Raw genomic sequence first — 26586 nt, 5'->3', positions numbered from 1 at the left:
AAAAAATAAAAATGATTCAGAAGAAATTATAAATGCAAAAACAATCTTCACAGAAGCAAACTCTCAGAGATATTTCATGACTTTGAAAAGGATAAAGTGGCTGAAGTGAGTATAAATTTAGAAGTACAACAATTCACAAAAACATCAAAAGATATTCATATATTTCATTATACAACCCAAAGCAGAAAGCAAATGTTGTTTAGATGATTTTTTTTAAACACAGTTATCTCAGGTGCAGGGAAGATGGCTCAGTTGTAGAGTGTTTGCCTTGCATGCATGAGGCCATGGGTTTGAGTCCTCAGCAGCACCACATAAGCACAAAAAGATGGAGTGGTGCTTTGTCTCAAGTGGTAATGCTAGCTTTAAGCTGAGGGACAGCACCCAGGCCCCAGTGTTCAAGCCCCATGACCAACAAAATCAAAATAAAAAAAACACAGTCTCACTTTTGTGGCCTCAACTCTGTAATACTGCTGCTTCATCCTAGGGCTAAGATTTTAGGTATGGACATTTTTCAACACTCCTGATTCAGACTCTACTTCATCATTTTTTTAAATAAATATTTTGTTCTTAATTTTCCTCTTTGTAAATTCACATGCTCCTATAAAAATGATTTGGCCATCCCAGTAACCTCCTAATGAGGACTTACAAAAAATAGTGTTATAGTACAACAAGGAAAACAATACTACAAATAAGAAAAACCAATAATTAAATATTAATGATTAATAAAATAAAAAACAAAACAATTACCAGTGTTTTCAGTATTTGAAGGGTACTACCTATTAGATTTTACTATTTTCTCATATTCCTGTACATTTAAAACTGACTAAGATTATGATGCTCAACAAGAGTTTTATAGACTATGTGCAGTCTTTAAAGTTACCCACTAAGATTACTATTTATGGCTCATCTCATCATTTGTACATGGCTTATATCATCATTTGTTCCTCGCTAACATATAAAGTAAGGAAGCCCTATTGTTTTAACAGAAACTGTAGTTAACAAAGTCTTAACTCTTTATTCTGTTCCTTTACACAAAGACTTTGCAACTTCTCATTAGTAAAGTTTCTATAAACTCTGAAATGTACATAATTAGTAGTATATGTCTGCTACCATAAATCTTAAATACTTTATAGAAAAGTATTATGACCTGACAAACAGTCCTAGTTTTTGTATATGTAAGTAAATTCCCCAAATTAAATATGTTTAAAACATTGAAAGTTTTATCAAACCTTAACACTTGCTGCTGTGTTCATTAGGACAGTTGCCTTGTATAGAATAATTGCATTCCTTCTCCTACACATATCTTGAACAACAAATATCTGGGATTATTTTGTTTTTGACATGTCAATCTTGACTTTATTCTTAAATGTGTGCTTATATAAGGAATACATGTTTCTAAAAGTTCACGACGATTCTTTTAAACTTACTTTTTGTTGAATTATATAGTTTAATAAAATCAATTACACTTTATATATAAAAAGTTTTCTGTGCTCAATTCAGCATGACGTACACTAATATTGGAAAAATACAGAGAAGATTAGCATGCCCCTGCATAAGGATGACAGGCAAACTCCTGAAGCATTCCAACAGATGCTGGAGGGGATGTGATCACAAGGGAACAGTACTGCATGGTTGGTGGGAGTGTAAACTTGTTCAGCCACTTTGGAAAGCAGTATGGAGGTTCCTCAAAAGACTCCACATAGAGCTTCCCTATGACCCAGCAATCCCACTTTTGGACATTTACCCAAATGATCACAAACAAGACCATACTAAAGCTACCAGCATAACTATGTTCATTGCAGCATTATTTAAGATAGCTAAGATATGGAACCAACCCCGATGCCCCTCAGCAGATGAATGAATATGTGGTATATATACACAATGGAATTCTATGCCTCCATCAGAAAGAATAGCATTGTCCAATTTGTTAAGAAATCAAAAGACTTGGAAAAAATTAAGTGAACTAACTAGGGCCAAAGAAACATAGGTCCCATGGTTTCCCTAATTTTCAATAACTAATATATGTCTGGGATAAGCAGAAAAGGTCAAAAGCTATCTGCATATGACCAAATAAGATGATGTTAAGGAAAATGAACCTCAAGATAGGAACACAAGTGTTTTTTTTTTCTTTATTGCTATTGTTTCTAACGTACTTATAATGTGTGATGTGATTTTTTTTGTTTCTTTATATGTTCCTCCCCTATGCTATAACCCTTGTTTTCACTGTATTTGAAGTTGGTGCACCTACACATTGTATATACGCTCCTCTAATTTGGAGAGGGGAAGGAAAAAAACAAAATGTTTAAATAGGGATACAGGTTGACCCATTGAAACAATGAGATGCACAAGACACTATGTTAAAAAAAAATGAAAAATTTAGGCTGGGGAAGGGAAAAAAGGAGTGTACTTCCGGAGGTGCGAGGGAAGTGATGGTAGGGGAAAAATAAAGGAGGAGCTAACAATGCTTGTTAGGAAATGTACTCATTACCTTGCTCATGTAAATGTGACTCCTCTGTACAGTATTTTTACATAAAAAACGTACAAAAATATTCGGAGAGGGAAGAGTTTATTTCCTTTATTTTACTCATAAAATATTTTTAACAAAGAAATTAATGCGAAACACTGATATGTGTGTGTGTGCACGCGCATGCATGCACACAAACTTGCATGTGTGTTAGTATGCTCAGAATTTGAAATCAGAGCTTCAAGGTCTTGGCAGGCCTATCCTTTCTAGATTGCTGATCTAATATATGAGCTACATCTCCATTCCTGGGCCTTTGCTGGTTCATTACAATTTTTGAAAAATAATCTCATGAATTTATTTTGCCCTGATTGGTTTCCAACTGTTATCCACAGATCTCAGTTAGGATTACAGATGTGACCAATCAAAACATGGCTTACAGAATTACTTTAAAAGTAGAAGAAAATTTACTTCACAGGGCCTGTTTCATTATCTCCTACTTTTAAAGCAATTTGGAGTGATTATGTGTGAATTTTTTCGGTTTTGGATTCTTAAAAAAGTAAGTGATTATATTTAAATGTTTTAGTACTTTTAAAAAAGGAAACTGGAACTGTGGGACAAAAGAAATTTGCCCAGGGCTGGGAAGGTGGCTCAGTGGTAGAGCGCTTACCTTGCATGCATGATGCCCTGGGTTCAATTCCTCAGCACCACATAAGTAGAAAAAGAAAGCCAGAAGTGGCACTGTGGCTCAAGTGTTAGAGTGCTAGTCTTGATGTAAAGAGCTGAGGGACAGTGCTCAGGTCCAGAGTTTAGGCCCCACGACTGGACGCCCTCCCCCCCAAAAATTGCCTCTCTTGTAAGCTCAGCTTTGTGCATGATAACCCAATATCACCAACACAGTCTGTGTTGAAGACAAAATGTAACAGAAAATAGTAACCATGGGCAATAATTGCTATGCTACTATTTCTTGGACAATATGAATATTGATTTGAGAGTGTAAGAGAATGGAGAGATTTTACCCACATTTTTTGTATTGCTGAAAGACTTTTGGAAACTTTGACTCATTTCCTTCCTCACAGTGTGTCTTTGGGCCATGCTCTCACTGTCTTTAATTACAATTTTTCCCAACACTAAAATGGTAATAACATTAGCATTATAGCAAATGTTATCTTAAGAATTAAGGGGTCTGGGAAGGTGGATCAGTGCTAGAGCGCTTGCCTTGCATGCCTGAGGCTCTGGGTTCGATTCCTCAGCACACATAAGCAAAAAGAAAAAACCGGACGTGGTGCTGTGGCTCTAGTGGTAGAGCGCTAGCCTTGAGCTGAAGAGCTGAGGGACAGCACCCAGGCCCAGACTTCAGACCCCACGACCGGACCCCCCCAAAAAAACAAAAGAATTAAGGGAAATAAAACTTGTGAAATACTTAACATAAACTTCTATGAATGAGCTTTGAGTTTAGCCAGCTGTTTTTTTTAAAAAATAATAATAAATAGAATACGATAAGTATTAAAGAAACCATTACATGTAGTGAACAACCAGAAGTAATGTTATCTATTGACCATGCTCTGATTCCAAGGAAGCCAGATGGATAACTTCCTATGCTGTAAATCAAACTAGTTATCTTACGTCTTGATAGTGTAAAAATATTAGGGACAGAATAATCAAGGAATGTTGTAGACTGAGGTGAAGTCCATATGAAAATGTGCAAAACTGATAAAACAAAATTATCTGAGCAATAATATTGTGGTTTAGATCATTTAAGTTACATCACAAAGATAAGAAAGTCCTAGAAGAATGAATTCTTTTTGATGTCTTATCATAGGACCTTAGAACTCTTTCTTCATTCTTGTAGAGGCATCATCAGTTGAGAGGAACTGTAAATTTTTTTGTTTGCTTCCTTCCATTTATTCTTGTTTGAAATCTGAACTTCTTGAAACTGAAAGAAACCAAGGGAAATTAGACACGCAGGCTTTGGAAAGAACAATCAAGGTAAAATAAATAAAATACATACATCCTTGTAAAAGGTCTAAATTGAGTTATATTTTCTCAAGTGTAAACAGAAAATAATTAAGCAATATCATGTTTGAAAATTGAAAAGTGGTAGGAGTTGCTTAATTTTTTTCCTTTCTACTACCTTGAATTAATTATTGACTTTGTATAGAGAGATTAAAGATGAGATTGACAAAAAACTTGATAGACATGTTCTCCATATAGCCCTGAAAATTGACACTGGGTTTACAAAGTTGTGTTTAATACAACTTCTATGCTGGCTTAACGCTTTGTGAGTAGAAGTCATTAGAGAAATATAATTCAAAATTACTATGATACTACATCAAAACTATTATAACTCTTACCAAAAACACTCAAATGAACCAGGTGTGGTGGTAAAGGCTTGTAATTCCAATCATTTAAAGGTTGGATTTAAGTCTAAGACCAGTCTTGGGTACTGCAGATAGTAAAAACCTGCCCTTTATTACCTTTTGAATAAAAGGTAATATTGTTAGTGAGAGTGTGGATAAAAGGAAATTTTCTACAGTCTTGGTCAAAATACAGGTTAGTATTCTGGTTGTAGAAAGTAGTATGCAGATTTCTAAAGAAATCCAAAGTTGAAATATCATCTGACCCACCAATCATGTGATTATTTTTCTCTGGGTAACTCGTAAATCTATCTGTAGTTCATTGTTATTCATATTATTCACAACAGCCAATATATAAATCAAAGTTCAGTGTTCAAGTACAGAGAAATAAAGCATCTGTGGTACCAGCAAAAATATCTTTTTCTGTTTCATCCTTAAAATAGCAAGAGACTTCTCCCTTTAGCCACAACTTACAATGACCTGGAAGATGTATTCTACATGAACAAAAATGTTGTCTTCTGATTTTTGTAAACACACACACACACACACACACACACACACACACACACACACACACACACACAAACCAACATCAAACATTAAGAGAGAAATTCTGAGAAAAAATAAACCAGAGTGTAACTCTTGGGGCATTCAGGTCACAATGTAGAAGATAGTAGATATACAGGATGAACAGGTATAGAGTTGTAATGTACAACATAAGGATACAGGGGACAACACTGACCTTACATAGGAATGAAGCTAATTAAGTAGGAGTTGTTCTTCCTAGTAGGGGTTGTTATTTTAGTTGTTCTTTCTTAAGTAATGTATAAGATGAATGTAATTCTTTAAATAAACCTGCCTGTTTGCAGAAATAATAGCAAACAATATAGCAAGTATGTTGCATGCTCACCATAGAAGAAAATGTTGAAATAAAATACATGAAATTATCCTTGATGTAAATTGATTATTACAAATAAAGGAAACCATGAGACCTATGTTTCTTTAAATCTGGCTTACTTCAATTAATATGATTTTTTCCAAGTTCTTCCAGTTCCTTAAAAATGAGGTGTTACCTTTCTTTCTGATGAAAGCATAGTATCCCATGTTTGTGTAACTGTGTGTGTGTGTGTGTGTGTGTGTGTGTGTGTGTGTGATTTTCTTGACCCATTAATTCACTGAGGGGTATCTGTGTTGATTCCCTATCTTAGATATGGTAAGTTCTACTGTGATAAACGTAATTGTGCTGGTGGCTTTAGTGTGGCTTTTTTTGTGGTCACCTGGTTAAATGCCCAGTAGTGGGATTACTGGATAATAGAGGAGCATTATTGTGTACATCAAGGATAATCTTAGTAGATGAGCAGAATAGCTCAATAGCTATGTATATATGACCGCATAACGTGATTCCAAGTGAAATGAACTCCAAGACATGTTCTTTGTTGTTGTTGTTCTTAATGTACTACGTGATTTCTTTTTATCCTTTTGTATCCGCCCCCCCCCATGGTTGCCTGAAGTCACTGTAGTTGATTTTGATACTCTGGGTATTGTAAATATGTTGGTCTGAACTGGGGAAGGGAAAGGGGCAAAAACAAAATGGTGAGACAAAAGACAAAGGGGAAACCTATGCAACAGTGATACTCACAAGATAATATGTTGGAAATAATCTTGGGGTGGGCTTTGGGATTGAAGAGGGAGAAAATTGGGGAAAGGGAAACAAGTTAGAAAAGAAATGAATTCATTACCTTACTTATGTAACTATAAACCCTCTGTATATTACCTTGACCATAAAATTTAAATAAAAAATAAAATAAAATATATGAGAGATAGGAGATAGGAGTGAGCGAAATACTGTAGTATAGTTTAGTGAAACAGCTGTGGAGAGCAGTAATTTTACTTTTACATAGGAAGTAATAAACTAGCATACATATTTTGAGCCTCATGTCAGTCACTAAAAAGGGAAAACAAAATGCATAATTAGCAAACCAATAAAGATAAAATAGAAAACTAAACCATTGAGATGAAGAAATGACTAAGACTAAGAATAACAAATGACACAATTAGGTAACAAATAACAATATGGTAAGTTTAAAAAATACTACTCATAGTTCTATTAAATGTTGTTTACATCATAGTTTGTTAGAACTATAATTCAAATCACAGTTTAATAGTATATCATTTGAATAATAGGTTACTTATTGTTGATTTTTTTAATATTGAATGTTTAATACATAATTTTAATTTCCGCAGCTATAGAAAGAAAAAGTGAAACTAATTTTAATATTATATTTCATGAATTGTAAAATTGAGAAGACCCAGCAATCCCACTTTTGGGCATTTACCCAAATGTTTACAAACAAGACCATACTAAAGCTGCCAGCACAACTATGTTTATTGCAGCGTTATTTACCATAGCTAAGATATGGAACCAGCCCAGATGTCCCTCAGTAGATGAGTGGATCAAGAAAATGTAGTATATATACACAATGGAATTCTATGCCTCTATCAGAAAGAATGTCATTGCCCCATTTGTTAGGAAATGGAAAGACTTGGAAAAAAATTATATTAAGTGAAGTAAGCCAGGCCCAAAGAAACAGAGGTCCCATGGTTTCCCTTATTTGCAATAACTAATATATGTCTGAGACAAGCAGAAATGTTCAGATAAGTTGATGCTAGGGGAAATGAACCCCAAGATAAGGATTCAAATGTTTTTCCTTTCTTGTGATTGTTTCCAACATATTTATAAGAGGATTTCTTTGTTGGTTTGTATGTCCCTCCCCCACAGTATAACCCCTTCTTTCACTGTATTTGATGTTGGCATAATTTGTGGAGGGGAAGGGAAAAACAAATTGTTTAAATAAGGATACAGGTGGACCCATTGCAACAATGAGATGTACAAGAGTTTATGTCGAAAAATGAACTTTACAAGTTTGGCTGGGGGGAGTAATAGGTAGGAGGGGAGAGCAGGGGGGATGGGAGATGGGAAGGGATGGGAATAGGAAACAAAGGAGGAGGCAACAATGCTTGATAAGAAATATACTCATTACCTTGCCCATGTACCCTTTGTATATGGTATTTTCACAATAGAATAATAATCTGAAAAAATTGTATCATTTGATAGTGCATATGATTTTATTGTTCATTACAAACGTAATGTAGTAAAAGTTTCATAGCAATCACACTGCACTAGGTTGTGGGCAGATTCTAATGTAAATAATATACTGTGTTCATGTAGAGAATTTGAGTATCCAAAGTTTTAATATACCTGTGGTCCTTAAACCAATACGTTACTGATATTGAGTGACAAATACAACTTCCTTTCAGTACAGAAGCTTTCCTTGTATCTTTTTAATACACATTTTTATTGTAAAGATCCTGTGCAGAAGGGTTACAGTTACATAAGTAAGGTAATGCGTACATTTCTTATTGAGCATTGTTACCCCCACCTTTGTTTTCCCCCTACCATCCCTTCCCAGACTTCAAGCCCCCTGAACAACAACAAAAAGTCTCAATTTTCTTGGACTGTCTAACTCTTCCTAACATTCAACAAAGAAGCATTTTATCACCCACTACATTTAAGTCCTATCCTAGCTACTGCAAATAGAATGATTTGGTATCTTTTGTCAAAAGTTTCGTATTTGCAGAAACAAATACCAGCAGCAGTAACTTTTTTCCAGTCAATGAATTCTGGGCCTGGGCCCTGAACATGGTTTTGCTGGTAGCTTAAATGTGACCTTGTTTGTTATTTATTGGATTAGTGCCGAAGAGGGAAATGACTGGGTCTTAAGAGAGATCTATGTTTAGTCTTTTCAGGAAACTCCATACTGCATTCCACAGCGGTTGAACAAGTTTAATTTCACACCAAGAGTGTAATAGGGTTCCCATTTGGCTACATCCCTGCCAGCATTTACTATTGTTACTTTTCTAGATAATGGCCATTTTAATTGGGACGAGGTAGAATCTGTCTTGTTTACTTGTAGGTTTGTGGATACCTTCTAGTTACCATGAATGAATCCATGAAACCTATATTGCTCTGAGTCTGCATTCCTTTCTCTTTTCTCTTAGTACAAATTTCCCAAACCTTTCATTTTCCATAAGACTGGTGAAAAGTCATCCTTTCTGATGGTTGAATAGAATTCCAGTGTGTGTGTGTGTGTGTGTGTGTGTGTGTGTGTGTGTGTGTGTGTGTGTGTGTGTGTATGTGTGTGACTGTGTATTCCTTTCTTGTCTAGTTTGTTTTATTAAGACAAAATTATACTACCTGGTCCAGGGAAGGTATCACTATGTAATTCCACTCTCTAATCTCTTGTCTTAGTCTGAATGCTAGAAGGCATGTATCCCATTACCCTGCCATAGTTTCTTGGTTTATTTAATCTAGATACACATTAGCAATTCTGAACTTCTCCAGAGATATTATCCATTAAACTGCTCATACTGTTCATGTACTATTTTCAAATATGTTCTAAAATTTGACACAGTATATGAGTATTTTCAGATGCACCTGCAGGGGTTTCTGATTCTTTCTTCCATGGATCTGATCCCTTTAATAATGATTACATGACTCTCTTACTATCTCTGGCCCCTACCTATGTAATATTCTCAAACAATTTTGAAGAAAGTTAACTTGAGACTTTCTAATATTAAAAATTATCACTTGATTCTAGTATTATCCAGGACATATTTTCTATTGTTTTCTAATTTTTCTACATATTCTGAGAGTTGTTTCATTTGTGTATTTGGTTGTGCACATGTAAGTGTCTCTGTGTGTATGTGTATGTTTGTATGTATGTATCCAAAACTCTCAAGCAATCTTGATCATGACTGGTATTCCATCACCTGAGTCATTGTTCCAATCCAAGTTTTGGCTGCTTAATTATAGTTACTGTTGCAAAGACTGTTCTGCCCCAGCTGGATGCAAACTGAACTTCCCAGACTCCTTTACATTCTTAGGTTTTATTTCTCCAGGAGTATCTACTTTTAAACTACAAATATTTTTGTGAGTGTAAAGTCTAAACTGTAGCCCAGACTTTTAACTCAAGAATTCATATAAAGATAGATGAACATAGACATTACACATCCTGAGTGTACACTGTTAGAAATGTGATCTTATGCTGGGTGGTGGTGAGATCTGAGAATTGGGGATCAAAGCCAGCCCAAGTAGGAAGTCTCAGGGATTCTTTTCGCAAATTAACTACAAGAAAACTGGAAGTGGCATTGTGGCTCAAGTGGTAGAGCATTAACCTTGAGCTGAATAGCAGAGGGACAGTGCCCAGGCCCAGAGTTCAAGTGCCAAGAACATCACCAACCAAAAATAAAGTGAAAAAGAAAAAGAAATAACACCTTAGCCAACAGTTCATTTCTAGTATAATCCTTGCTCTCTCAAGATGGACTTTTTATCCAGTTAAGTCCATGCTCTTATACCTGACTTGCATTGGAACCAGAATTATTCTTCCATTCTACTTTCTATAAAGTTGTGTGATTAGCAAGCGTGATTTAGAAAAAGAATGGCCTCATACTTCGTGTTCCACTTAGGAGTAATGTTTTCTCTATATCACTCCCATAAATCTACATACTGGACTTGGCTTTATTGTATCAATGTCATTTTATTTGTAGAGTCTTCTATTGTACATTGAACCCTTATACTTAAACACAGAACTTCTCTTTCCCCTTTTATTACTATTGTTTGTCTTACTGTTAATTCATGTACACTTTGGAAATAATGTGCAACACATACCCTCACAAAAAGAATGATCTGAGAACCTTCTTCCCATTTAAAATTTACCTTAATTTACAGAGAACTTACAAAGTTTGAACTCAATGTACTCATGGATAATGTATTTACAAGCAATATAAATTTCATATTTTCTCTTTATTAAATAGTCTCTGAAACACTTGTTACCTCAGGTCCAAAAGTGTCCTTGTGTTATTTCAGTGTAGCCAGAAAACATTCATTATATCTCAAGCAGAACCATTGCTTGCTACTGGAAGTAACTGTTACTGGATGTGGAAACTGATCCCAGGAGAAGGATGGAGCATAGAGGAATGGCAAAGTTCCAGTCAACTTGAGCTTTCCTTTTCACTATACAAGAAAAGAATCCCAAGGCTTGATGGAAACTGTCCCTGACTTTTTCAAGTGTGTTCTTTACTCATATAAAACTGTTCTGTAAACTTCAAGTTGAGAGTATTACAAAAAGAAATAAAGTGCCATAGAGCAAAAGGAAATAACATTGTTTTAAAAATGTTCTATTGCAAAGAAACAAAGACATGGAGGTTTTAAAGTGTCTTATGGATGGATATTTCACCCCTGAGATGATTCTCTTGTTGCAGGAGTCAGTTATCAATTCCTTTAGTCTGGCCCTGAGTTCTCCAGAGTAATAAGGATTCCAAACAAGCAGAATCCAGTGAGTATGATCAGCAAAAGGATCATCTTCTCAGACCAGTACTCCTTTAAGGAGTGTCCCAAAGAAATACCTGGTTTTTTTGTTGTTTGCTTGTTTGTTTAATGTGTGCTGGTTCTGGGGCTGGAACCCAGAGGCTGGACCCTGTGCCAGAACAACGTGTGCCAACCTGCCCCCAAAGCTAGTACTCTACTGCTTGAACTAGTACTCCACTCCTGGTTTTTTGGTGTTTAATTAGAGATAAGAATTTTACAGACTGTCCTGCCTGGGTTGGCTTTGAACCAAGATAGTAAGAAACCCAAGTGACATCAACTGTATGGACTTCTCTTTTGAAAAGAGAAATATTAGATGAAGTTTATTATAAAGCTAATATTTGACAATTTTTAAAAGAAGAGTATATGCCCAGCAAAAAGCTATAACTTAACTCAGCAAAAGTAGGTGCACTCAATCCTTTTGGAATTATTTTTTCAGCTTGGGAAGATTATTGATCTTGTCTTTCTTTTTGGGGAAACTTAAAGTCATATTTCACTTTTTTGTTGGTCGTGGGGCTTGAACTCTGATCCTGGATGTTGCCCCTTAGCTCTTCAGCTCAAGTTGAGTGCTCTACCACTTTAGTTATAGCACCACTTCCAGGTTTCTGGTGGTTAATTGAAGATAAGTGTCACATGGACTTTTCTGAGCAAGCTGGCTTTGAACCACAATCCTCTGGTCTCAGCCTCCTGAGGAGGTAGGATTACAGTCATGAACCACCAGCACCCAGCTCATATTTGCGTTTAGCTGCACTGAATGATACCATGTAAACAAAAAATGGAAAATTTAACCAAATGATGACATTGCAGCTTTTCAGAAAAATTGAGGTAATAATAAATATGTCCTCCTTTTCTATGTTGTTACATTAATGACTCATGAGCTATGGGACCTTTACATTAGCATCCTCTGCCATCTGTATAGGTGTATTTAGTAACAGAAAATGTTCATAGAAAAATAGAGAAATACTGAGATTTTTAGAAAGCAAAGGAGATGATCAAGTATGAAAGAACAGCATAGAATGAAATGCATTTATCACACAGATATTAAGAACTAGCCTAAGAGATTTCAAGTGCTAAAGGCAATGAGGAATAAGCCTAGTTTATAACTAGTTCTTCAATAACCAAAAATGGTTCTCTAGACCAGTTTCTGGTATACCTTATTTACTATTATTTATTCCTTCCATCTGGAGTTATTCCTTCTCTTCTGTCACAAATGTTAATTAGCATCTGAATTTTTGGTGCCATGACTGGCCACAAAGATCTCCAAATCTCACTTAGATTACCTTTTCCTTTCTGATTAGCACAGACCACACAAAATCCTGGAATCTTTGAATTTCCAGAATTAAACTTCACCTGACATCCAAGCACATTCCTGGCATTAATTGCTGTGACCTAATGAACAAAACATTTTTTTTCAACACAGTATCCTAATATAAATAAAGTACATGAATTAAGGACTATTGTCAGTTGTCAATATGGAAGGAGCAATAATATATTCCAAGTATGGGTTCTTTATTTTGCATTTACTAACTAAATTTGTTTGTTTGTTTTTTGCCAATACAGGGCTTAAATTCAGGGCTAGGGAATTATTCCTGAGCTTTTTAATTTTTTTTTCTCTTTTCTCGAGGCTAGCACTCTACCACTTGAAGCACAGCACCACTTCCAGTGTTTTTCTGTTTATGTGTTACTGAAGAATTGAAATTAGGGTTTCAGGCATGCTAGAAAATCACCATACCATAAAGCCACCAGAGCCCTAAATGATTTTCTTAGAATGGCATTACATTTTCATTCCAGAATTATGTATCATAATTTTGGCCAAGTACTAGAAAATGATGTAGACAAAAATACAATAAAATAAGTCCAGTAAGACTGGATGGACAATGAATAACTGTCACAGTCTAGCCAGGGCACAGAGGGGCTTACCTCATGGAATTGTTTCAACAGGCTGAGCGAGACAGCTCCTGACACACAGCCTAACTCCTGAATGAGAGGGCCACGTTGGGTTCCAGCCACATGGGGACGCTGGGCCACCTCTTCCAGCACCCATTCAACCAGTTCCTGTGAGAGAGAAAGTCAGAATTACACTTAAGCCGGCTGCCGGTGGCTCAGAACTCTAATCTTAACTATAAAGGAGGCTGAGATATGAGGATCGTGGTTCATAGCCAGCCAGGGCAGGAATGTCTGTGAGACTCTTATCTCCAAAGAACCACCAGAAAACTGGATGTGGTGCTTTGGGCTCAACTGGTAGAGTGCTAGCTTTGTGCTGAGGAGCTTGAGAACAGCGCCCAGGCCTAGAGTTCAAGAAGTGGACTGACAAGAAGTGGACTTTCCACCACAAGAAGTGGACTGAATAGCACCCATTGTCCTAGGGAGGATGGTAGAGAAGTCATGCCAAGCTTCCTGTGAACTTGAATTCAAAAGTATGTCACCTGGCTTCTCTGTGCCTCGGTTTCCCTAGCTGCAAAACTCAATACAGTGAAGGATTCCCTTCCTCATTGGGATAGGGTAATGATGAAATAGAGCCATGTTTTGTCTCATAATCCCACAGTTGTTGCATGATTAATAACAGGCCTCACCTGAGCACTTTCCGAGTATCTTCCTATTATATGCTCACAGAATTGCCAAGAACCTTATCTGTAGGCCATTCCCTCTGTGCCTAGCCATGTTCCAGAGAGCCCTCTATATACATCTCTTGTTTCCTCATGACTGTCCTGTGAGGAGATGGTTGAGGATCTATCCAAACTTACCTGTCAAGAATCAGCTGCTGTGGACTAAGATTTTGGGATAATCTATCTAAACCTATGACTGACCATGGAATGGCATGTCTAAATCCCAACTACAGAGGACTAGGCCTAGTGGGCATACTTGTCACAGATAGGAGGACCACAATCCAGCCCAGCCTGAGCATATATTGAGTCTCTATCTCAGAAATGCCCAATGTGGCTCCTCAGAGCCAGGGAGAGGAAACAAGAAGGGGGTCATTGTGTCCCCAGAGGGGTGCTTGACGCTGGGTGGCGGTGGTGTTGGGGCGGCCACTCACCTGTGCTGCTGGGAGAAGCTGTTGGCGGCTGCTCCACGTAGGGTGAACTGCGATGATGGTTGCATTGCAGACACATGGGCTCAGAGCAGAGGGCCAGGGGCAGGGACCAGGTCAGGGCCTTAGGCCGGCTGGCAGCGTGCAATTGTATAGAGTAGGAGAGATGGTGATCTGTGATGGAATACAATCTGTGTGACTACCTATTCTTGGATCTTTCCTGATGCCTCCATTTCATGACTGTGGTGTTTATTGTCACGCTTCATCAACTCTTCTTTACAAATAATCGGTACCTCATGAGTCTTGACTATCATTTCCTACTCACATCATGCATGCACTACTCATTCAAGGATGAGATCGATCTCATTCCATGACTCTTCCTAGGTCCAGAAACGAGTATCTCAAGATCTCCCGCCATTCTCTCCTCCTAGGGGGACTGAATTCAAGCCTAAGACCTGGAAAAGATACTCCTTATATACATTTTAAAGATAGGATTTATATTTCCGTACAGATGTTCAGTCCATATTGTGTTTGGTGTGGTTATTTATTTTATTTCTTGTTTTATTCATTTATTTACCATTTATTTTATTGACTCTGATGACACTTCTACCATATATTACACTGTTTACATCCTATCACATAGCATCTAGATTTTAGCTGTGTTCTCCATCATGCCTGGCAGTGCTAGGATATGAACTCAGTGCCTAGCAGGCCCAATTCATGGATAAGTGAGTGTGATCACAGCAACCTCTACCCAATGAAGCTGTAAGGTGGATCCCAGGCACTGAGATCGAACCCCAGGTTAGGCCAGAACAGTGATACATGGATAGACAGACTGTGGTATACAAATAAATATATATTGGTAAAGAGTGCCAGAGCCATCTACCTATGATTCAATGACACCTACTACGTTCCTACCAACTCTTAGGCATTTATTATGCCACCATTGAAGGAATATTATTCTTTTCATGCTTATAAAATTATAAGTTAAGATCAATCAACATTCTAGATCTACTGCATCCAATTTTAGACTAGACGTATGCATAAACTACTCATTCAATCAGTACTCCTATACATAGGAATGAGTCTCTTGTGATCTTCTGCCATTGGTGTCAGGACTGGGATTTGAACCCAGGGCCTATGTTCAGAGGTTGGCCTATGGCTTCACTGATAGCCCACAAGCCATCAGCAATGCCAAGTCAGATCTAATTTGTAGCCATGTCATTCAGACCCAGGATGGTGCAAAGAAAAAAATAATAAAATCCCAGCCCCCTGAAGCTCGCCACTTTTTCTGATTTCCAGTTTTTTTTTTCTTCCAGAAAGCCCCCTGGGCCTAGGATCTTAGGATCAGCTATGGGGCCAGAGGCTGCACCCGAGCCTAGGGATTTCCAAGCTGAGGCAGAGTTTGCATGACCTGAGTACAAGCCCCATGGTTGGCCAAAAAAAAAAAAAAAAAAGAAAAGAAAAGAAAAAGAACAAAGAAAAATAATTATTTAACTAAATATTTTAAAAATAAACTTAGTTTGGAATTTCTGCTAATTTTCTTTCCTAGCCTGGGATTTGAACTCAGGGTCTTGGTAAATCTGAAACAATGTGAGGGAAGAGTTGCTACTACTTGAGTTCACACCTTGTGCCATCCAAAACTGGAAAACTAAGTCACTGACCTAAGCAGGAGGAGGTAGTTGTGGAGATGGGAGTGAAGGGATGGTAGGGGGGAAAAAAAGGAGGCAGTAACAATGCTCAATAAGAAATGCACTCATTACCTTGCTCCTGTAAACTTAACTCCTCTGTACAATATGTTTACAATAAAAAACGAACAAAGACAAACAATGTAGTTCTCAGAGAACCACTTTGTAGGTAAGGGAAGGATTTCTTAGTGAATAGCTGTACAAAATTCTACATTTTTTAAAATGTTCAGTATGGAACTAAATAAACATAACTGTTTCCAGTAAAAAGTTATGTCAGTGTCTTGGAACTGGGGCCAGTATTTCTGCCATTGCTAGGATTTGAGCTCACCGTCCAGGTAACTATTTTGCATCATGGGTGAAGGCGAAGCTCACTGTCCATGAAGAAAGAAATTCAGGCTAGAGTTCCCAGGACCTGAATGAAGGCCCTGCAATGGAAAAAATATTTCAATACATGTGTAATACATTATCTATATACTTACATATGTATGTTAATTTCATGTTATGATGAAGGTGGATCAGTGGTAGAGATCTTGCCTTGCATGCATGAGGCCCTGGGGTCAATTCCTCAGCACCACATAAGCAAAAAGAAAAAATTAGGAACTGTCGCTGTTCCTCAAATGGTAGAGTGCTAGCCTTGAACTGAAGAGCTGAGGGACAGCACCCAGGCCCAGAGTTCAGGCCCCACAACTGGACCCTTCCAAAAAATGATTTTGTATTTTATTTTTCTTTGATTCATTTATTTCTTGATTACTGTATTTAGTATTTTTATACACATAATATTTATTACATTTTGCACATCTATTATAAAATTAAACCCACTAATTTAGGATATTGACTCATTTTCATTAATAGTTTATTAAGTATTGAAACATAAAACATAATTAAATGGAAGCATTTGTCACAGTCTTCACATGATTAGACTCTCTCAAAATCATGAGCTTTTTCTTATTTATCTTTGGAACTTTCCTATCAGGTTTTCTTTAGATGATTTATACTCAGAAGCGTTTCCTTGAGGATGGGCAAGTGAGGGATAAAATTGTGAGGGTGGGGCGAGAAATGTGGCTTAGTGGTAAAGTGCTTGCTCAGCATGCATGAATGCCAGCGTTTGAATCCTCAGTGCCACATACTCAGAAAAAGCCAGAAGCTGTGGAGTAGTTCAAGTGGCTAGGCTTGAGAAAAAGAAGCTTAGAGACAGTACCCAGGCCCTAAAATCAAGCCACAGGACTGTCAAAAACAATAGGCCAGATGCCAGTGGTTCATTAGTGGAACCGTAGCTTCTTGGGAGGCTGAGTGCTGACGACCACAGTCCAAATACAGCTTAAGCAAGGAAAGCTTGTTAGATTCTTATCTCCAGTGAACCACCAAAAGACCCCATCTGGCATTTTGGATTAAGTGGTAGTGTGTTCTCCTTGAGCTGAAGGGCTCAGGGTCAGTGCCCAGGCTAGAGTTCGAGACACACAACTGGAAAAAAGTGAGGGTTAATTAAAATACTTTTCCTATTTGCTAATTATGAGAACATTCTATGGAAGATGAACACTGATGTACACCAGAATTGGAGTCAGAGCTCAAGGTTCAAGTGTAGGACATACATATGCCCATCATCTCAGAGTGTAGCATTGTAATATTGTGTCCTACAGGGTTCTTAAAGGTCCAAGGTTGAAAGGCTTAATATGCTCCACAAGCCCTTTGTGATAAGCTGTTGACTTGTATTGCCAATGTCACTACAGTTCTGAACCTAGCAGAGCACAAGTAGCTCATGCCCATCACCCTAGCTCAGGAGGCTGAGGTCTCAGGGTCACAGGGTGAAGCCAGCCAGGGCAGGAAATCTATGACAAAATGACTTCCACTACTGAAAAGTCAGGTGTTCAAGAGCTTCCTGTATTTCCCTTGGTGATGAGAAGTTACTTGCACATTAAATGTTCTTAGATTTCTCAAGCTATAGAAGAAGGAAAGTAACATTATTGACCTATCCTGGATTCAAATGAAGTTCTCAGGATCCAAGCCCTAGCCCTGGTAGCAGGAAGAACTCCAGTGTAACTCTGTAATTGAAGGACAGAAAACAGTTTCAAAAGCCAGGCTAGGTGCAGAGACCAGGCCTACAGGATTAGGAGGCAGAATGTATACACTCAACAGGGAAGTGAGCTGCAAAACCACTTCATTTATTCCAGGCAGAGCCAGCAATGGGGGAAAACCTGTAACATTTGTTAAAGTTGCACCAGGGTCAGGCTTTACTCAGCCTCTTCAAACAATGACTAATTAACCTTCCTCCCTCAAGTGAAGGGAGCCTCAGGTTACCCTTAATTTACCAATAGAGAGCCAGTTTATTGGGAGAGAGGGGAGGAACAGAGTAGAAAAACGCTGCACTCTGGTCTTAGGGAGTGGGTTTTTGACTCTCCATCTATCAGATTTGAAGACCCTTTTACCTCTGCCAGTCCATTCTCCTTCCTTCATTCTCCACATAATTAATGCAAATCCCCAGACTAACTAGAGGCAGGACTGTTTCTATTTTGTCTCCAAGCACATGAGATAGAACCTAGCTCTGCCCTCTTGGCTCTGGGGCTCTTGGTTGCCTGAGAAGTGGGAAAGAGACAGTCTTCCTACTCTGTGGTTATGTGAAGGCACACTGCAGAAGGCCTCATGACTAGGGAGTGTTCCCTTCATTCCTCTTGACGTCCAAGACCAGATTAATCTATCATCTTTCTTTCTTTCTTTCTTTCTTTCTTTCTTTCTTTCTTTCTTTCTTTCTTTCTTTCTTTCTTTCTTTCTTTCTTTCTTTCTTTCTCTTTCTTTCTTTCTTTCTTTCTTTCTTTCTTTCTTTCTTTCTTTCTTTCTTTCTTTCTTTCTTTCTTTCTTTCTTTCTTTCTTTCTTTCTATGTATCTATGTATCTATCTGTCAGTCTGTCTGTCTGTCTATCTACCTACCTACCTACCTACCTACCTATCTAGGTATCTCTTTGCCAGGTCTTGGGTTGAACTTAAGGCCTGGGCACTGTCTGTAGCCTCTACTACTTGAGCCACAACACCAATTCTGGCCTTTTCTGTGTATGTGCTACCAAGGAATCATACCCAGGGCTTCTTGCATGCTAGGCAAGCACTCTCTCACTAATCCACATTCCCAGCCCCCTCATATTTTTCTTAATGGTAGTTTTTACATATGTTTGCTTCCATTTTATGTCCCCAAGTTTAATTTTCTGAAGACTGGTTACTTCTAAGAAACCCTATCTTCTGTTGCCCTGCCTGAATTGTGACTGTTCCTGCATTGTCCTCATAATAAAATGTAAATAAAGACTGCTGAGAGCTTCAGTGTGCATCATGTAAGGACACAGGCCTGGAAACCTGGAAGAGAAAGCAATGGGCCTGAAATGAAGAGAATGATGCAGGATGCGTAAGGATCATATCTGAAAAATAAATAAATAACTAAATAAAAGAAGCAGTATTGCATACAGTGTGTTTGCAATCAGGCAGGTAATATACACACATAAGTAGGTAGGGCACTGATACATAAATGTGGCTTTCTCTTTTTGAAAATTTTTTTGAGGCTATCCCTTGGCTTAAACTCAGGGCCCGATGAGTTCCTCAGCTGTTTTTCCCAAGGCTGAGGCTTTACCACCGCCACAGCTCCACTTCCAGCCATCTGGTCGTTAATTGGACATAAGTGCATGCTAGGCTTTCCTGCCTGGTCTAGCCTGTTCCTCCTGCTCAGCTTTCTCTCTCAAAGCTCGATCTCTACCTTCTGGGCCACTGCTCCACTTCTGGTTTTCTGGTGTTTTATTGGAGTTAAGAGTCTCACAGACTTCCTGCTCAGGCTGACTTTGAAGGGTGATCTCCCAAAGAGGTTTCAAGAGACTTTCCTCAGGGATTCACCAAGGAGTCCCTCCACACAAACCTGTAGCCTAAATCTCGAGAGGCACTAGAGAAAAGTGATGCATGAAGATGCTTCTAGTGTATTCTAGATACTTAAGGTTAGAGACACACAATACTCATAATTATTAGATCATTTTATGGCAAAAGAAGCAATGCAGACAGTATAAGGATCGCTCTAGCTTTTGGTCCTTTCATCTTGAGACAGTAAATTGCTGTAACTCAATGCTAACTGACAGAGCTGGCATGTCCTGTGGACATTTGCTCCCAAATCCTGTGACACTCATTTCTCACTTTTGGTTTCAAACCTATGAACAGATGGTAAAATGAGGAGAGAAATTCCTTCTCAGAGAAAGGAGCTATAAAGAACATTGGGTAGTTAACTTATAAATTCATAACACTGGTATTACCCTGTTAAGAAGTCAGATATTCTAGATTAAAAAATGAAGAAGAAAAGAAAGAAAGTGCCAGTGGCTTCTCATTGTAATCCCAGCTCCTCAGGTGGCTGTGATGTAGAGAATCTGAGTTTGAATCCAGCCAGCATAGGAAAGTCTATGACACTGTTATTTCTAAGAGATCACAGAAAAACCCAGAAGTGGGGTTTTGATTCAAGGTTAATGCACTACCTTTGAGCAAAAGGATCTTAGGAACAATGCCTAGGCTCATAGTTCAACATCAGGATCTGCCCCCTCAAAAAGAGCCAGTACCTCAATGTCTTTGGGTATTTATGTATGTATTCCTATAGGTGAAGCTCCAGAGTAGGTGTGATGAATGGCGCCAAGCTAAAAAATTTGTATCCAATAAAATGATCTCATAACAGAGACTGATTTCATGATAGTGCATGTTCTGGGGCTCCCCTCACTGTTCCCAGTATAGCCTGAGGGTTTCTCTGCATCCCAGGCCTGCTGGAAGAAGTCTCTCTCATTGTCTGGACAGGCAGACAAAAGGCCTCACTTCTGTACAGCTATGTAACAAACAACTCCATCTGTGTCAGATTGTGAGAATGAGTGTGGGTGGGCTCTGAAGGTCAGGAGAAAAGGTCTATTTTTAGCCCAATCTATTTCTTTCCCCAGTGTTCTGGTTTGACAGGAAGCCTTCATTTTTGCCACCTCCCGTGGCTGGCCAAGTCCTGTGCACTTATCCTGCCATTGTGAGACTATATTCTGGTGTTCAGATACAGTACTCAATATAATTCAGGAGTCCTTCTGGCAGACAACTAGGGCACTGAAACTCATGAAATATTTCATTGAGGACGATGATGGGTCTATGATATCTCTCCTAGGTTTTTGGAAGCTTGGGAAATCCAAGCACATATCTGATATCACAAAGCTTCCTTTCATCTAGGGCTGGTGAAGCTCCTCAGGTTTTGAAACATTTGACCTCTCCTAGTTGGGCCCTGTCTGGCTAGGCTTTGGGGTTGAAAGCAGGGATGGGGTGCTGACCATGAGCTCAGTGTAGAAGCCTGAGCACTGTCCCTATTTTCTCTTGTATAAGGATACCCCTCTCCCACTTGAGACCCAGAGACACTTCAAGCTTCTTTTTAGTGATATGGTCCTGAGAAATCAAACCCAGGGTTTCATATATGCAAAGCACTCTACACTCTACACATTCCCAGCCCTCTACTTCAGGTTTGTTAGTTTGTTTATGTCTTTTCTTTATTGTTGTAGGAGTTGAAATCTGGGCTTGGGTACTGTCCTTGAGCTCTTCTGCTCAAGTCTTGCGCTCTACCACTTGAGCCAAACACCACTTCAGCTTTTTTGGGGGTCCATCAGAGCTAAGTGTCTCAAGGACTTTCCTTCCCAGGCTAGCTTTGAACCATGATCCTCAGATCGCATACTCCTGGGTAGCTAGGATGACAGACATGAGCAACAAGCACCCAGATTCCACTTCGGGTTTCTTAGTGGTAAATTGGAACTAATAGTCTCATGGAGATAATTGGAGATAATAGGCTTTTGTGTCTGGGATAGTTTGGTACCCAGATCCTCAGATCTCAGATCCTGAGAAGGCAGAATGACAGACCTTAGCTATAGACCCTTAGGCGGTGGCCTCTGCTACAAGGGGATCCTGTCTCCACGTGGTGGAGTGCTAGTCATAATCCCAAGAGGTAAGGGCCAGCACCTAGACCCTGAGTTCAAGGTTCATGACTGAGAGAAAACAAAACAAAACAATTGTCTACAGGAGACAACTTACTAGTCTTCAGTAATACATCTTTGTCCCTGCCATGGGGACATAAATGAGCCTCAATATTCTTGTCTGCATAATCATCTCAGTTGTGGAGATCTTACAAGGACCCAAAGAAAGAATGCACCTTGTGAAGGACACAGCATATTGCACTCTTTGCATGACTCAGCACACAGCATCCTTTGAAAGACTCAGCACAGAGCACCCAATGCAGGATGCAACAAACTGCACCCTGTTAAGGACTCAGCACCTAGTTCTATTCCACAAGCTTTCATTAGAATTAGGGTGCTTTTATCAGTATCACCATTCTTTGAGGAACATTTCACAAACCACACAAGTTCACATCTAATGGTTTAGTGTGGTGTTTTTTGGGGGGTGGGGGGTTAGCCATGGGGCTTGAACTCAAAACATGAGGATACTATTCTAATAACATTTGCTCAAGGCTAGACCTCTACCACTTCAAGCCATATTTCAAAAATTCTAGCAGACTTCCTGCCAGGTTTTAAAGGCCCTGAGCACCCAGGATGTGGGGATAAGCCAGGGTAACCAGGATGACGGGGATAACCCATGGATCTGGGTCGCAGCAGTTTACATCTTGCTAAGTCAGGTTAGGTGGCAGCTGTCAGCACCAGACTCCTAGATTGCCCTGTGATAAGGTGTTTGAAGTCCTGTCCTTCTTGTCCTTCTGTAGTTGCAGTTAGAACATTCTACCTTATTTTGGCGGTAGTCCTGGGGCTTGAGTATGAGCTTTGACCCTGTCCCTAAGCGTATGTGCTCAAGGCTAGCACACAATTGAATGAAAGACAGCAGCACTTCTGTGTTTTCTGTTTATGTGGCACTGAGGAATCAAACCAAGTGCTTCGTGCTTCCTCGGTGAGCATTCAACGACTGAGCCCCTGCAGTGAACGAGATATAAATAGATAGAGATTGCTGTATATAAATATTATATACACAAAAAGAGAAATGTCTGCATATTATTAAATTATAGATAGTATTACTACCAATTATTAGGTATTAAATTATGTCTCCATTTAATGATGTGTCCCAGTTAACAATTAATAAAGCATTAATTAAAATTACTCAATATCCTGTTATTGTTTATCACATATGTACATACATTCCTACATATAATTATGTATTTTATAGAATGAGACAAATTCCTATGTATTATTAAATTATGCATCGTGCGTTACTACCAATTATTAGGTATTTATGTTTCCATGAAATTTTTATTCTGTTAATGCTTAATAAAATATTAAACTTAATCCACGTCCTATAATTTTTGTGTCTAATTTTATCCTAGAATGATTCCATACTAATTCAATCTGTTTTTCATTTATTGTAATGACAATTCTTCCACCTATGAAATTTTTTACATTTATTACATCCTATTACATAGCATATAGTTTTGCATCTGAATTATACATCCTACCTGTCACCGAGCACTTTCAAAGAAAAAGAAAACATGTGTCATGCTCGGCTTCTCACTCCACAATTACATGTTTGGCAGTTCTGGGATCTAAACTCAGGGCCTAGAAGGCTCAGTTCATGAATGAGTGACTGTCAGCACAGCAGCCTCTAGCCCATTCATCTGCCAGGCAGTTCCTAGGCCCTGAGATTGAGCCCCGTATGTTGAGTAACTACACTAAGTGTAGTTACTCATTTTATTTTTTGTTATATTCATTTATTTACCACTTACTTTATTGACTGTTATTACACATAAAATATTTATTACATTTATTACTTAGGATAATTTTGCCTATGTATGAAACTTCACACCTGACACTCAGGACTTTCACAGAAAAGGAAAACATCTCACCATGGGCTTCTTACTTTACGATTCAAATTTGTGAGTGCTGGCATCTGAACTCACAGTCTACAAGGCCCAATTCATTAATGGGTAAGTGTCAGCATGCCAGCCTGGAGCATAATGAGCTGACTAGCATTTCCAGCACCTGAGATTGAGCCCCAGGAGTTGACAAAATACGAACACATTGACATGAAGATGGTAAAACACACACAAAAAAAATCATTATAGAGTGCCAGAGATGTCTACATATTATTCAACTATATAGGCTACATTCCTACCAATTCTTGGGCATTTATTATGCCTCCATGTAATTAATATTATTGTTTTCATCCTTAATGAAGTATTAATAAAATCAACCACTGTCCCGAACCTATTACATACATGTAATTAATAGTATTCTTTGAATGTGTCAAAAAATATTCATTAAAATCAATTGGGCTCCTAAAATCACTCTAATTGTATAGTAGTATTCAGAAATAACTAATTCACCCTTGCTATTCATAATCTTCCATCGGTATTCCTATGAATAGGAATGAGACTCAGGATCTCTTAGGGGTCAGGACAGGGCTTCAAACACAGGACCTATGCTGCTGTATAGGCCTATGGCTTCCCTGGTAGCCTGCCAGCTTTCAGCAATGCCAGGTTACCAACATTTTTCAACCATGTCATTCAGAGCCAGGATGGTCACCTAACAAAGATAAAATGTGTAAAATTTACAGCCATCTGCAAATTGCCAGCTTTTTTCTGTTTTGCATTAATTATTTTTTTCTTGTCAGCCACTGGGGCCCAGGAACCCAGGTTCGGCTGTGGGTCCAGTGGCTGCACCCCAGCCTAGAGTTATCAATCCTGAGGCAGAGTTGCCACGACCTGAGTTCAAGCCCCGTGGTTGACAAAATAAAAATACATACAGGAGTTGTGTCAATATGCCAGAGGAGAAGCTGGAGGCTAAACAAGCTAACACATAGAAAGCAGTTTTAGTGCTCCAGTGAACAGACCTAAGCCAGAGAATCACACCAAGTGTGCCATCACAGTACAGAGAGTTAGGCCAGAGAGGGAAAATCCAGGCAAGGAAACAGATCTGTGAGCTTGTCAGCAGCCACGGCTGTGGCAGCGGTGGCCGCAGCAGCCATAACTGCAACACAGAAAGTCCAGGACAACGACGCCATACGCAGCAGGTGAGTGGATTCTACTCAACACCAGCAAGAACTGACAAGGGGCAGACATCTTCATCCTGCAGACTACAGACCAGAGATGACCCAAGAACCAAGACTCTGGCATGAGTAGAAGCCTGACATCCTCACTCCTTCTCAGGGAGCAGAGGAGGTAAGGCCACCCCTCCCCACCCCAATACCAGAGATCTCCATCTTTGATACTGACAAAGGCCTGGCTGAGCAGCTAGCTCCAACTCAGGCCTTGGAAGAAAACAAGAGTCATTTAGCAGGTCACAGGAACCTATTTGACTTGTCAGGCTCAGCCCCACCCAGCGAAAAGTCACCCAGCACAGCTGAGCAAGCTCCACCAGCCCCAGGAGTGGCTTTCTTCACTGGGTAAACAGAGCCAGAGGCTGCCCCTCCCTATAGTAGCCTGGACAATCAATTGACATTCAGTAAACATAAACCCTGAGAATGGCTCCAGGCTGGGCTCTGCTAGTGTCTCAGAAGCTAGCCCCTCAGGGAAAAGCAACTGTTTGCTAAAAGGCCTCCACCCTACCCAGAACCTAGCCTCATCACAGCATTTCCAAACTTGAGGAAAAAGCCATCTCCCGCTTTTGTGATACTCAAAGCCGATTTCCCTCCCATTGAACTAACCTGGGAGGAGGATCGCAAAATCCTGGGTAAAGCAGAGCATTTTTCTGCCTACTCAAACAAACTGACTTAAGAAAACAACCAAGCCACTGGAAAATCAAACACCACAAGCAGACCAGAGACTCCAATAAGAGACCAGTTACAGACACAAAGGAGATACAGGATCAATCCATCCTCCCAAAAAAATATCAAAGAACTTTTTTGTACATTTTATAAAATTTTCTTTAAACTTTTTAAACTTTTTAATTTTTATCTTTAAAAAAAATTTGAATGAACTCTTTCTTTCTTCCTCTTATACTTTTTATTTTAGAGATATATGAGTGTGTGTAATTTTTTTTAATTTAATTTTTTGTTTAGCTCTACAGACTTTTGATCCTTTTCTTTCTTTCTTTTTTCTCTCTTTCTTTCTATCTTTCTTTCTTTCTTTCTCAATCTTTTCACTTTTTCTTCTTACGTTCTTCTTTGTGTGACTTAATTGCTGTTCTGCTAATCCTCAGACATACCCGTAGTTGATTATAAGACCTTATCCCCCATTTTGTACACAATTATCCAGAAATTTATTACTCAGTTCAAAACCTCTTAGACTTAAATTCAATTAATAGCAGCATTTCCTCTATTCTATATACCTATATATTTTCAGCATTTTTATTTTTAAGTTTTTCACATCTCATTCTATCCCTCCCCTTCTCTTATCCTATCCCTGTTCTTCTCTGAATATTACATAGTTGATTTGCATAATTTATAATTGTTTCACTTTTTAATTTTTAATTTTTGTTTCTATTTTTTCTTGTCCTTTTTTATTTTTCTATTTCTTTTTTTTCTCTCTCTACTATTGTTCTATCCAACCTATTTCCCCCATTGAGAATAGGGTTTAGTCAAGTTAACTCTCCCTCTACTTTTCAACATCCCTCTATTCCTATTTTTACCCACATATCTCCCTAAACCTAATAATGTCTGCTTTGCCAAAT

General features: G+C 38.6%; 1 non-coding gene across 1 annotated transcript; it reads left to right on the top strand.

Annotated features, from left to right (window-relative positions):
* The first annotated feature begins 1490 nt into the window (after window positions 1-1490).
* On the top strand, window positions 1491-1593 carry LOC122099261. The gene has a single exon (XR_006145890.1). It is a non-coding gene; the product is annotated as a U6 spliceosomal RNA (small nuclear RNA).
* Window positions 1594-26586: the final 24993 nt, after the last annotated feature.

The sequence above is a fragment of the Dipodomys spectabilis genome, unplaced genomic scaffold (genome assembly GCF_019054845.1).
Source record: "Dipodomys spectabilis isolate Male_0828 unplaced genomic scaffold, ASM1905484v1 ptg000507l, whole genome shotgun sequence".
Taxonomy (NCBI): domain Eukaryota; kingdom Metazoa; phylum Chordata; class Mammalia; order Rodentia; family Heteromyidae; genus Dipodomys; species Dipodomys spectabilis.
The sequence above is the reverse complement of the archived record's forward strand: the minus strand, read 5'-3'. Positions and strand labels throughout refer to the sequence as shown.